This window comes from Delphinapterus leucas, chromosome 2 (assembly GCF_059928025.1).
Source record: "Delphinapterus leucas isolate spDelLeu-1000000601 "Yukka" chromosome 2, BTC_Dleu_Yukka2, whole genome shotgun sequence".
NCBI lineage: Eukaryota > Metazoa > Chordata > Mammalia > Artiodactyla > Monodontidae > Delphinapterus > Delphinapterus leucas.
The window spans coordinates 153800402-153812969 of record NC_143130.1 but is presented as its reverse complement, the minus strand read 5'-3'; the positions used below and the strand labels follow the sequence as shown (position 1 = coordinate 153812969).

The window sequence follows — 12568 nt, the reverse complement described above, 5'->3', positions numbered from 1 at the left end:
CAGTTTTAGAAAACAAAAAAATTTGGAGTTGGACGGTGGTGATGGTTGTACAACAGTGTGAATGTACTTAATGCCACCGAACTGTACACTTGAAAATGGTTAGCACGGTGAACTTTATGTTATGTATATTCTACCACAAAAATTACTATATACAGCATGTTTTCATTTATAGGCAATTCAAAAGCATACACATTACAAACATATTGTTAAGGTATACAAATAATGGGTAAAACTATAAAGTAAACCAAAAGGATGACAATTACAAAATCCAGGAGAGTGGTTACCTAAGAGGTGGGGTGGAGGTGAGAGAAGGAGGGAACGTAATCAGAGAGGATTATATAGAAAGTGTCAAAGTTATGGGTAATACTCTTTTTCTTAAATTAGGTTATATGTACAAGGGTGTTCATTTTAGTAATATTCTTTATCCCTTAAATATACTCTATGTATGTAATATTTTATAGTATCTGTATATGTTATACAGTATTTCATACAAAGGTATACATTTAAATACACATATCATATATACTTAATATAAATGTATGCTTTTGAATGTATGAAGTATTACATATTTTTACGTGGGAAAATTAAAGGAGAATTAAGAAACATTAAAGTGGGTTACTTGAGGAAAACTTTGAAAAACTAATGTTCAGAAACTCTCTCTAGGCTGAAACAGTTCCAACTTGTATAGTTCCACCTCAAACAACAGGTTTGTTTGAGAATGAGGTGTAGTGAATACTATTGTCTGCCTTCAGGACAACCATTTCCTTCTTTCTTCCTTCTTGATAAAATCCTAGTTTTGTTCAGGAGTCCACATCTCCCCTTACATATCCCATGTCACTGAGAAAAAGATGACTATCTTCAGCTCCAAGGGTAGGTCGCTGCAGTTAAAGTCAGTCATGCCCATATCATCCCCTTGCCTTTTATTGGTTCAGAGATTCTGGCTTAACCTAATCAGCCTGTGGCATTTCTTTTTTATTTTGTTTTGTTTTGGCTTGTTTTTTTGGCCCTGCTGCGCAGCTTGTGGGATTTTAGTTCCCTGACCAGGGATTGAACCCTGGGCCCTCAGCTATGAGAGTGCAGAGTCCTAACCACTGGACCGCCAGGGAATTCCTTGAATGTGGCATTTCTTAGGCCATTCAAAGATTGGCATCTGTCCAAAGTTGGCACAATCATGCTGACGAGCAGGATTTTTATTACATGGTTTGGGGAAGAGACCCTATTTCTCTCTAACCCGTACACTAACACTAACCCGTACCCTAACACGTACCCTAACCCTAACCCGTTGTCGTAACCTAACCTGTACCCTAAATCGTACCCGTTCCCTAACCCTAACCCGTACCCTAACCCTAACCCATACACTAACACTAACACATAACACTATGTCTGAGTTTTAAAAATATGTATTGTGACTTCAGGAACTTGAGCCTGTAAATATACTGTAAAATATAAACAAACACTTATGAAAATAGATGTATAGTTCACCGTTATTTCTAGAAAAAATAGGAAATAATCTAAAATCTAACAATAGAAGAAATAGAAGAGTCTACAATAATTAAGAGTTTCCATTTATTGAGTTTTCATAACATGTCCAATTTTGTCAAGGGCTTTGCAGATGTGATCTTATTTTGTCTTTATAATGACACAGGGAAGTAGGGACTCTTCACATTTTATATTTGAGAGATTTCTATCAGAGAGAGTAGGGACATAGTGGACATTACCAAACTCACACATGGTAAGGTTTGTATTCATGTGATTAAAAAGTGAATGTTCTTCAATATTACATACTTCTTTCCTCTATAGTAATACTATGCATCCTTTTAAATGAGCTGTTCATTTTGTTGAATCACCACTGAATTGACCTAGAAATAATGCTGGTGAAGCGTAAATGTTATTTCATTAAAGTTTAGTCATTGATATTGAAAAAAAAAAAAAAAAAAGAATCCGCCTGCCAATGCAGAGTGCACAGGTTCAATCCCTGGTCAGGGAAACTGCAAGTTGCAGGATGCAGTCAAAAAAAAAAATAAGTAAATAAACACCCTATACACTTCATTTAGGCATATCATTTGTTGATGTTTTGCTACATTCTCTCTCTCCCTCCCTCTTCTATCTATCTATCTATCTATCTATCTATCTATCTATCTATCTATCTATCTGTTTTTCCCCAATCCATTAAACAGTTACTTGAAGCTATTGTGACCCTTCACACCTAAACATTCAGCGGGTATTTCCTAGGAACAAAGCTATCCTTACATGCAACTACTATATACTATTCACTCTAAGGAAACTTAACATAAATACAATTACAATCGGCCCATTATTTAAATTTCCTCAATTGTCCCAATAATATCCTTTACAGTTTCTTTTTTTTGGTGTGTGTGTACACATTTAGTTTTATTGTAACAAAGTAACTTGTACACTTTTAACGTTTAAAACTGAACATCATCTTTCCTTTCCAGTGAAACAAAAAGAAAAATTTAAAAATAAACAGGAACAAAATTACAATAGAGAATGTCAATTGCAAATAAGATCCTACAGGTTCTGCTGATTCTCCCATCGAGTGGTAGGGCTCAAGTCATCATTAGGAGATAATTTTATTTTAAAAGTGTCATCTTAAATTGCAAGGATGTCCGTTAAACATCACAATTAAACATGCCAAAGGAGAAGCCATGTTGTCAAAATGCCCACTTAACCCACCCAAACATCTCAAACCCACCCTTTGCTGACCTTCTATAACCCCATTTTTTAAAGGTTTTTTTTCTTTTTTTAAACAAGAGAAAGTAGACAGATACATGTTGGTAAACGCTAACTGTCCATACTCACATAGAGACACAGTGTAATCTCTGAGTCCAATATACAGAGAAAGGAGGAAAAAAGCTAGAATTCTATGTATTACTACACAGGGGCCTAGCACCCTCCAGCTTCCAGCAGAGCTAAGGGAGCAGAAGGTTCTTCTTTTTTCCCACAGAGAATGGTGGTGTTGATTCCATAAAGTTTTTGTTGAGACAGGAAAGGATAAAAATGAATTTGGAACAGAAAGGGGTAGAGATTCTTTTCCCACTGAATTCTGCTCAAGGTATTTTCCCCCAAAATAAGTTGTGAGCCATGGTATAAAGGAGAAAAGAGACCTCAAAAACAGGGTGCCTGAACACAAGAGGAGGAGAAAAGAAAAAGACTGCAACTTGCTCCCAGAGACTGCAGAAAATTAAAAAAGGAAGGTTGGAATCCATCAGTGTTCCATTAGTCATCTTCTCCACCTTTCTCTCCTCCCTCCCCCTCCCCCTCATCATATCTTCATCTTCTTCACCTTCATCCGCACCCCCTTCTTCATCAGTATCTTCCAATCCTTCTCCCTCTTCATCGTCACCTTCTTCTCCTTCCCCTTCCTCATCATCCACGTCCAGAACCAAGTAGCACTGTAATGGATTTGGCCAAATATCATCTTTGATGACCTCTCCTAACTCATCTGCACCTGCATCAGAATGATCAGTAAACCAGGTGAAGCAGCTTTCTGGTTCCTCATGCTGTCTCTTCCTGCTGGCTTTATTCTGCGTTTGATTTGAACATTTTGTCAAATCCTTTCTGGATTTCCATTTGAGTGGACTTTGAAGATGGATCACCACTCTCATTCAGATGAAGTTCTTTGGAGAGAACTTTATTTTCGAAGTCAGGGTTTTCATCAAAATAAAAATCTATTCTGTAACCTGAGTTAGTATCTTCAAATTCTGTCACTTCACTCTTGTCAAATAATGCAGCGCCTCTTCATCCTCCTCCCCAAGCAGTGCAGACACTTGTGGATGGTTAACAAATGTTACCCCAAAATTTGGGATTTTGGCCATCAATTCCGACCTCTTCTGAAAAAATGGTTGGCGGAGTTTGTTATATTTCTGTTCTACTTTCAAAATCTCCTCACTGGCTTGTTCGTTAAGTCTGTCTGTTTCATTTTGTACTTCATCAATATGTTCAATTGCTTCTTGCTGTTCTTTTTCTTCGTTGGTCAAGTTCGGAGAAGCAGACGTTTCCTCTGGCCTGGAGGCAGGAGTCAGTCTCGGTTTCTTTGGTTTCTTTGCTTGGGGTGGAAGTGAAGACTGGTGTTTGGGGGCCATGCTGGGAGAAAAGCCAAGAATCCACCCAAGGGAAGACGATCGTACCAGGAGCTCTGAGAACTCTACAGTTTCCTATTTTTTTAATTCAGGGTACAATCAAGGATCACACATTGCATTTAGTTTTCATGCCTAGTCTCCTTTAATATAAAAACAGTTCTGTAGCCTTTTTTTTTCTTTCATGACATTGACATTTTTTAAGACTCCAAACCGACTGTTTTGCAGAATGTCCCTAATCTTTGGATTTCAGTTTCCTCATAATTAGATTTAGTTTTTTTTTTAATTTGGGGGGACAAAAATACTACATGATTAATGTATCCTTATATACTCCACACCATGATGTACATTATGTCAGTTTGTCCCATCAGTAGTGACATCAAGTTTGATCACTTGGGTAAGGAAGTGTTTGCCAAATTTCTCTATTGTAAAGGTATGTATAGTAATCTATGGGATAATACTTTGAGGTTCTGAAAGTATCTTGTTCCCTACAGCTTTTTACCAATGGTTCTGACATCCACTGATGATGATTCTTGCCCAAATCAGTTATTACAATGGTGATTGTAAATGATTTTATATTTCTATCCTTCCTTCTACATTAGTTGTAATATTCCTATACAAAAAAGCTCCCCCATCTCTCCCATTTTCTTTGTTTACCCTTAATATCTTATGGACACATGGATTCTTTATTAAAAATGAACATGTTGTACACCTTACATTTATACAATGTTATACATCAAATATATATCAATAAAAATTAAAAATAATCATGTGATAATCCACTACTGTCATTACTAATTTTGATCCTTAAATTGTCTCAAATTTGACCAACATGAGACTTTTCAAGCTGGTTCCTGTTTCTTTTGGCAAGTCCCCATCAATTTTTGAGCACTTCCTTGCATTTTTCTATAAGTAAAAAATTTCCTTATTATGAAGAGGGACCAAGATGGTGACATAGAAGGCTCATGAACTTCCTTCCTCCCATGGACACACAGAATGTACAGCCACGTACAGAGCAATTCCTCTGGGAGAAATCCAGAAACTAGTGAGTAGATGAGAAAATACTCACCTCAAAATGGGTAGGAAAGGCTAAGACACACTCTCACCATGAACCTCATCCTCAGTACAGGGCCGTACAATTGGGTGGGGAACCCCCAATTCCCACCTTCTCCCTGAGGAGTGAAAGGTTTGGACCCACATTTTGTGCGCCAACTTTTAATGGTCTCACATCAGGGATGGGTCCCTAAAACACCTAGCTCTGAAAGCCAACAGGGCTTGTGTCTATGAGTCCCACAGGACTACAGCAAACAGAGGAGCAATTCTTAATGGGTCTGTGACTTCCTTTGATCATTAAACTTTCATTTCTCACTGTGCCATCACTTGGATCTTGTAATACGTTTTTTTAATTGTAGTAAAACACACATCACATTACACTTGCCATCTTTATCATTTTTAAGTGGATATTTGGGTTTCTTCCACCTCTTGGTTATTGTGAATAACGCTGCAATGAACATGGGTGTGCACATATCTCTTTCAGACTCTGCTTTGAATTCTATTGTATATATAACCAGAAGTAAGATTGCCAGATCATATGGTAATTCTATAATTTTTTTGAGGAACCACCTCAAAAACTACTATTTTCCATATCAGCTGTACCATTTTACATTCCTACCTATAGTGCACAAGTGTTCCAATTAATAGGATGTTGGTCACAACCTCACCAACCCTTGTTCATTTTCTGTTCTTTTGATAGTGGCTACCCTAACGGGAGAGATGTAATACCTCATTGTGGTTTTGATTTGCCTTTCTCATGATTAGTGATGTCGAGCTTTTTCATGTGCTTGTTGGCTATTTGTATATCTTCTTCAGAGAACTGTCTGTTCAAGTCTTTTGCCCGTTTTTAAAATCAGACATTTTTGTTGTTGAGTTGAAGTTCCTTATAAATTCTGGATATTAATCCCTAATCAGATATATGATTTCCAAATATTTTCTCCAATTCCATAGATTGCCTTCCACTCTCTTGATTGTTTCTTTTGATACACAAAAGGTTTTAAGTTTGATGTAGTTCCATTTGTCTAGTTTTGCTTTTGCTGTCAATGCTTTTGGTGTCACACCCAATAAATCATTGTGAAATCCAAAGTCCTAAAGTTTTCTCCTAGTTTTATAGTTTAGGTCATGTGTGTAGGTCTTTAATCCACCTTGAGTTAACTTTTGTATATGGTGTAAGAGTCTAACTTCATTCTTTTGCATGTGGATATCCAGTTTTCTGAGAACCATTTGTTGAAGAGACTGTCCTTTTCCCATGTGTGGTCTTGTACCCTTGTAGAGAATCATTTGGCAATACGGTCAGCCCAACATGTCCGAAGGTATTGCACCAGTGGATTCAAGCAGCTGGGGATAGAAAATATTTGGGAGAAAAAGTTCCAGAAAATTCCAAAAAGCAAAATTTGAATTTGCTGTGCACTGGTAACTATTTACATTGCATTAGGTATTACAAGTAATCTAGAGATGGTTTAAAGTATATGGGAGGATGTGCATAGGTTATACGCAAATACTTCACCATTTTATATAAGGGACTTGAGCATCCACAGATTTTGGCATCTGTGAGGGTCCTGGAACCAATCCCCTGCTAATATAATGGAATGGCTGTATGTGTATGGGTTTATTTCTGGGCTCTCTATCGTTGCATTTGGTCTATATATCTGTCTTTATGTCAGTACAACACTGTGATTACTACTTTGCTTTGTAGTATGTTTTGAAATCAGGAAGCATGAGGCCTCCAACTTTGTTCTTCCTTTCCAAGATTGTTTTGGCTATTCGGGATCCCTTGAGATTCCATACCAGTATTGGCTTTTTTTCCTTTCCATTTCTACAAACGTTATTGGTATTTTGATAAGACATTGCATTGAATCCATAGGTCACTTTGGGTAGTATGGACATTTTATTGCTATTGAGTGTTCCAATCCATGAGCACAGAATGTCTTCCCATTCTCTTGTATCTTCTCTGATTACTTTTAGCAACATTTTGTAATTTAGTGTACAAGTCTTTCACCTCCTTAGTTAGGTTTACTCCTAGGTATTTTATTCTTTTTGATGCTATAGCAAATTGGATTGTTTCCTTAGTTTCTTTTTTGATTGGTCACTGTTAGCGTACTGAAATGCAACTGATTTTTCCATGTTGATTTTGTATCCTGAAACTTTGTTGAAATCATTAATTAGTTGTAACAGATTTTACAAATGGATTCTTTAGGATTTTCTACATAAGATCATGTCACGTGTGAACAGAGATAATTTTACTTCTTCTTTTCCAATTTGGATACCTTTTCTTTTTCTTGCCCAACTGCTCTAACCCAGACTTTTCAACATGTGCTTTATCAGTCGGTATAGGCTAAGTTATGCTCTTGTAAAAAGCAAACAAACAAAAAAACCAACCCAAATCTCAGTGGCTAAAACAACAAATGCCTATTTTTCATTTACCCCAGTGTTGGGATGTTCTGTGGGATCCAGGCAAAGCAAGGTTCCATCTCTATGTTTTCATGATTTGAAAGGCAGGCCAAAGGGAGCATAGTTCATCACATAATGACTTTTAAAACTTCTGCCTAGAAATGATATATGTCATCTTCACTCACATTGCCACACCTCACTTCAAAGGTGGTGGAGAAGAGCCATCCTACCCTGGGTCCATAAACAAGAGAGCCAGAAATATTTGGTAAACAGCACCAACAACTGCTACACTCTACCCTTCTAGTTACCAAATGTTGATTTCACTTTCTCTACCACAGGCCACGTATACACTACACAACCCCCTCCTCCACACAGACATTCTCCAAGTCCTGTCCAATCATGACATCATGCTCAAAGTCCAAGAGATCTAGGTGGAGCACAGCTGTCTCTACAGCAAGGGGTATATGTAGTAGTATCAATATCAGGAGGTGTGGCTTTTTTTGATCTAGAGACCTATGCACCAAGAGGGCAAATTATCTGCCCTTATAACACCAAATATACAATTGGTAGTATAGGAACAGGACAACTACAGTGAACACTCCTATTCAGAAAAGGAAACAAAACAAACACATAGAAGTGACTAGTCTCTAGCAATTTTGTCTACAAGATGAACTGTGCAAGAGCACCTTACTTTGGGGGTAAGGAATTCAGAAAAGCTAAAAATAAAAGGACAGGCAAAAGTAGATAAGGCAAATGCATTACAGAAAAGAAAAAGAAAAAGAAAGCAAAGATCCTGTTCTTAATATAAGAAAAAGTAGAATTCAGGCTAAAGAGCATTAAATGAGACAAAAAGAATACACTCTAATGCTAAAGGCTACAGTTCACCAAAAAAAAACCATCAGTTATGAGTATCCATACACAAAACAACACAGTAGCAACTTTCGTCAAGTGGAAACTCTAAGAAATGCAAGGAGAAATAGACAAAGTATACTAAGATTAGAAAACTCTATTTCTCTCAGTGTGAGACTGATCAAAAATAAATGTAAGGATACAGAAGACCTAAACAATCAGGTAGATCTTATGCATAAATATCAAACCTTTTACCCTGATAATACCAGATAATACAGAATGTACCTCCTTTTCAGGTGTACATGGAACTTTCATGAAACTGACCATGTTAGGCTACAAAGAAAACCTCAATATTTTCCATATTGCATATTCAAACAGCATATTATTTTTGCATGCCTTTTCCCATCTTTTAATTCACTGAGGTGTAATTTACAAATAATAAAATGTACCCATCTTGTGCACATTTCAATGCTTTTTGACAAATCAATATATCCAAGTAGCCATCACGGCAATCAAAATACAGAAAATTTCCATCATCCCCCCAAACTCCCTTGTACCTCTACAAGAGCCAATCTTCTCTCTCCACATCAGGCAATCAATTTACTTTCCATCACTATAGATTGGGTTTGTGCTTCCTAGAGTTTCATATGTACGGAATCATACAGTATACATTCTTTTGTGTCTGGCTTCTTTTGCTCAGCTTAACAGTTTTAAGATTCATCTATGTTATTGTATCAGTAGTTCATTCTTTTTATTGCCAAATAGTATTCCATTGTATGAATGCACAGTCTGTTTATCCATTTACTTGTTGATGGATACTTTGGTTGTTTCCAGTTCCTATCTATTATGAATCAAGATAATATGAACATTGATGTACAAGTCTCTGTGTAGATATAAGTTTTCATTTCTCTTGGTTAGATTTCCTAGGAGTGGAGTTACTGGGTTGTGTGGAAAGTGTATTTTCCCATTATTTCCAACAGTTTTGTGTCATCTTGGTTTAGGCACATCTTGTAAATACCATATAGCCACAAGATTTAAAAAAGAGCCAGTCTGAGCATTTGTCTTTTAATAAGGGAACTTAACCTAGTCACATTCATTCATCATGACTACTGTGTTTGGACTCTTCCCTACCCAAGTTAGTTTTCTATTTTCCATTATTTCTTCTTCCCTCCCCGCTTCCGCATTTCTTTTTCCTCTCTCTTTTGGAATTTACATATGGTGAAGTATACAGATGCCCAGTGGTGTGTTCTGCTTTTTTAGTTTTAACTTTTTTGTTAACTGAGCTTCCCTTTTCCACTTTATTTCTGTTGGTTTAGGAGACGCACATCTTACATTAGTTAGGATTAGGTTTGGCTATACAATTAAAGTAGAACCCAGGTAGCCTTTTCTAATGTATTGGCACAACTGGTCACTCAATTCCAAAGCCAACATTATCTAACAGTTCTCCCGCAGAAGAAGAACAACTCTCCAGTAAGAGCTCTGATTAAGACTATTTGGCTTGACCCTGATCACCCATGTTTGAAATAATCACAATGGCAAAGGGAATAAGGAGGTTCTAATTAGTCCAGTTTGACTCTAGGTACCTCATATAAGTGGAATTACAGTATTTGTCTTCTCGTGACTGGCTTATTTCACTTAGCATAATAACGTCAAGGTTCATCCATATTGTAGTATGTGTCAGAATAGTATAAACGCATACTATTCCACTGCATGTATATACCACATTTTGGTTATTCATTCATCTGTTTGGACACTTGTGTTGCTTCCACCTCTTGGCTATTGTGAATAGTGATGCTAATGAACATGGGTGTACAAATATCTCTTCAAGATCCTGCTTTCAATTCTTTTGTATATATTCCCAGAAGTGGAATTGCTGGATCATATAGTAGTTTATTTAAAAAATTTTGAGGAACCGTCATACTATTTTCCATAGCAGCTGTACCATTTTACATTTCCACCAGCAGTACACAGCAGTCCCAACTTCTCCACATCCTCATCAACACTTGTTTATTTATCCTTAACAGCAGCCATCCTAATAGATATAAGGTGGTATCTCATTGTGATTTCAATTTGCACAATGATTCAATTTCCCTAATGATTAGTGATGTTGAACATCTTTTCATGGGCTTTTTGGCCATCTAAATGTCTTCTTCAGAGAACTGTTTGTTCAAGTCCTTTGCCTATTTTTAAGTCTACCTCATTGTTTTTAAATGCTCATGACATTCCATAGTATAGACATAACATAGTTAAAACTTTCTGATGGATATTTACATTCTTTTCAATTTTTCTTTATCATAAATAGTGGTGCAGTAAACATCCTTCTACATACACTTCCTTGTACACATGTGTGAATATTTTTTACACATTTATCATGCATTTACATCACACTGATCATGTGATGCAAATGCACTGATCATTTTAAAGGAAATCACCTATATGATACCTGTAAATAACCAAAATATAGAATTGGGCTCACATGATATCTGCAATTTTTATTTTAGTGGATCCTGCCCAACTGATGTCTGAAATCGTTATACTTATCTGCATTCTTGTCAGCACTACATGACTATCCATTTCCTCATACCCTTGTTATATATATTGGAAAATCTTCTGGTCAGTCATTTGTCTTAATTTTGGGGGAAGCTGTTTTGCAGAGAAATCTAATTTTAATGTATCCACACTTAGCAATCTTTTCTTTTATGGCTTTTACGTTCTTCGTCTTCTTTTAAGAATTCTACTCAGAGCCTATACACATTTTTCTTGTATTTTTCCTAATACTTTCATAGCTTAAAAAATAGACTTTGATCCAGTTGAAACATTTTCTCGTGAAGGATATGAGGTAGAAATCTAATGTTTTTTTTCAAATGGATAGCCAACTTGTCATTATAATACAATAATCACTAACATTTATTGAACAACACTTACTTGTAACAGGTACTGTTCAATTCAACCCCATCTTATTGGGGTTGTTTTGAGGATTAAACAAAACATTTTAAAAGGGAAGCAAAGAAGGCATCAAATGGCTATGTGGTTTGCCCAATTCATACAGATATTAACTGGTGAAATCAGGATTCTAACCCTAATGAAATGACTCCACAATATTTGGCTTTTAATGTAATTTCCTTTTCATATAGATTTGAAATACCAGCTTTATAACATACCAAATTGCCATAAATATATAGGTCTATTTATGGACTTTCTAGTCTGTTTCAATGATCTATATGTCCATTCTTAGCTATGTTGTGATCATGAAAAACATCTAATCTGATTATGTTATCCACCCTAATTAAAGTTTTAATAACTCCTCACTGACCTTAGGATTAAGTCCAAACCCTTTAGCATGTCATATAAAGCCCCTCCCTCCCACCTCCTACCTCTGGAGTCTCAGATGTGGGTACAGACACCTTCCCTTTCTAATTCTTTTTTTTTTTTTTTTTTGCGGTACGCGGGCCTCTCACTGCCGCGGCCTCTCCCGTTGTGGAGCACAGGCTCATGACGCGCAGGCTCAGCGGCCATGGCTCACGGGCCCAGCCACTCCGCGGCACGTGGGATCTTCCCAGACCGGGGCAAGAACCCGTGTCCCCTGCATCGGCAGGCGGACTCTCAACCACTGCACCACCAGGGAAGCCCTCTAATTCTTTTTAAAGATTAACTCAAACATAACTGCTTCTGGTCTTTCTCCCCTCCCCATCCCAACCAAGTAGAAAGAAATCATTCTTTCCACCTGTATGTCTACTCCCTCATACTTTTATCTTAGCATCATTATTTTACCGTATTTATTCATCTACACGTTTCTCTTTTCCACCATAAATGAGTATCTTGAGGATAAGACCATATCTTATTAAATACCTAGTATCACCTTAATAAATATTTGTTGAGTAAATCAATATAAAATGACCATCAAATTATGTGAGCAATTATCTGATTTATAAAAAGATGCAACAAATTTTAAAATGACACAAAATACAATTTTCAAAACAACATTAAAGGGGCTTCCCTGGTGGCGCAGTGGTTGAGAGTCCGCCTGCTGACGCAGGGGACACGGGTTCCTGCCCCACTCCGGGAAGATCCCACATGCCGCGGAACAGCTGGGCCCGTGAGCCATGGCTGCTGAGCCTGCGCGTCCGGAGCCTGTGCTCTGCAACGGGAGAGGCCACAACAGTGAGAGGCCCGCGTAC

The 12568-nt window shown here is 37.1% G+C and overlaps 1 pseudogene; it reads right to left on the bottom strand.

Annotated features, from left to right (window-relative positions):
* Positions 1-3143: 3143 nt before the first annotated feature.
* LOC149750328 (protein SET-like) lies at positions 3144-12491 on the bottom strand (annotated as a pseudogene).
* Between the last annotated feature and the right edge of the window lie 77 nt (positions 12492-12568).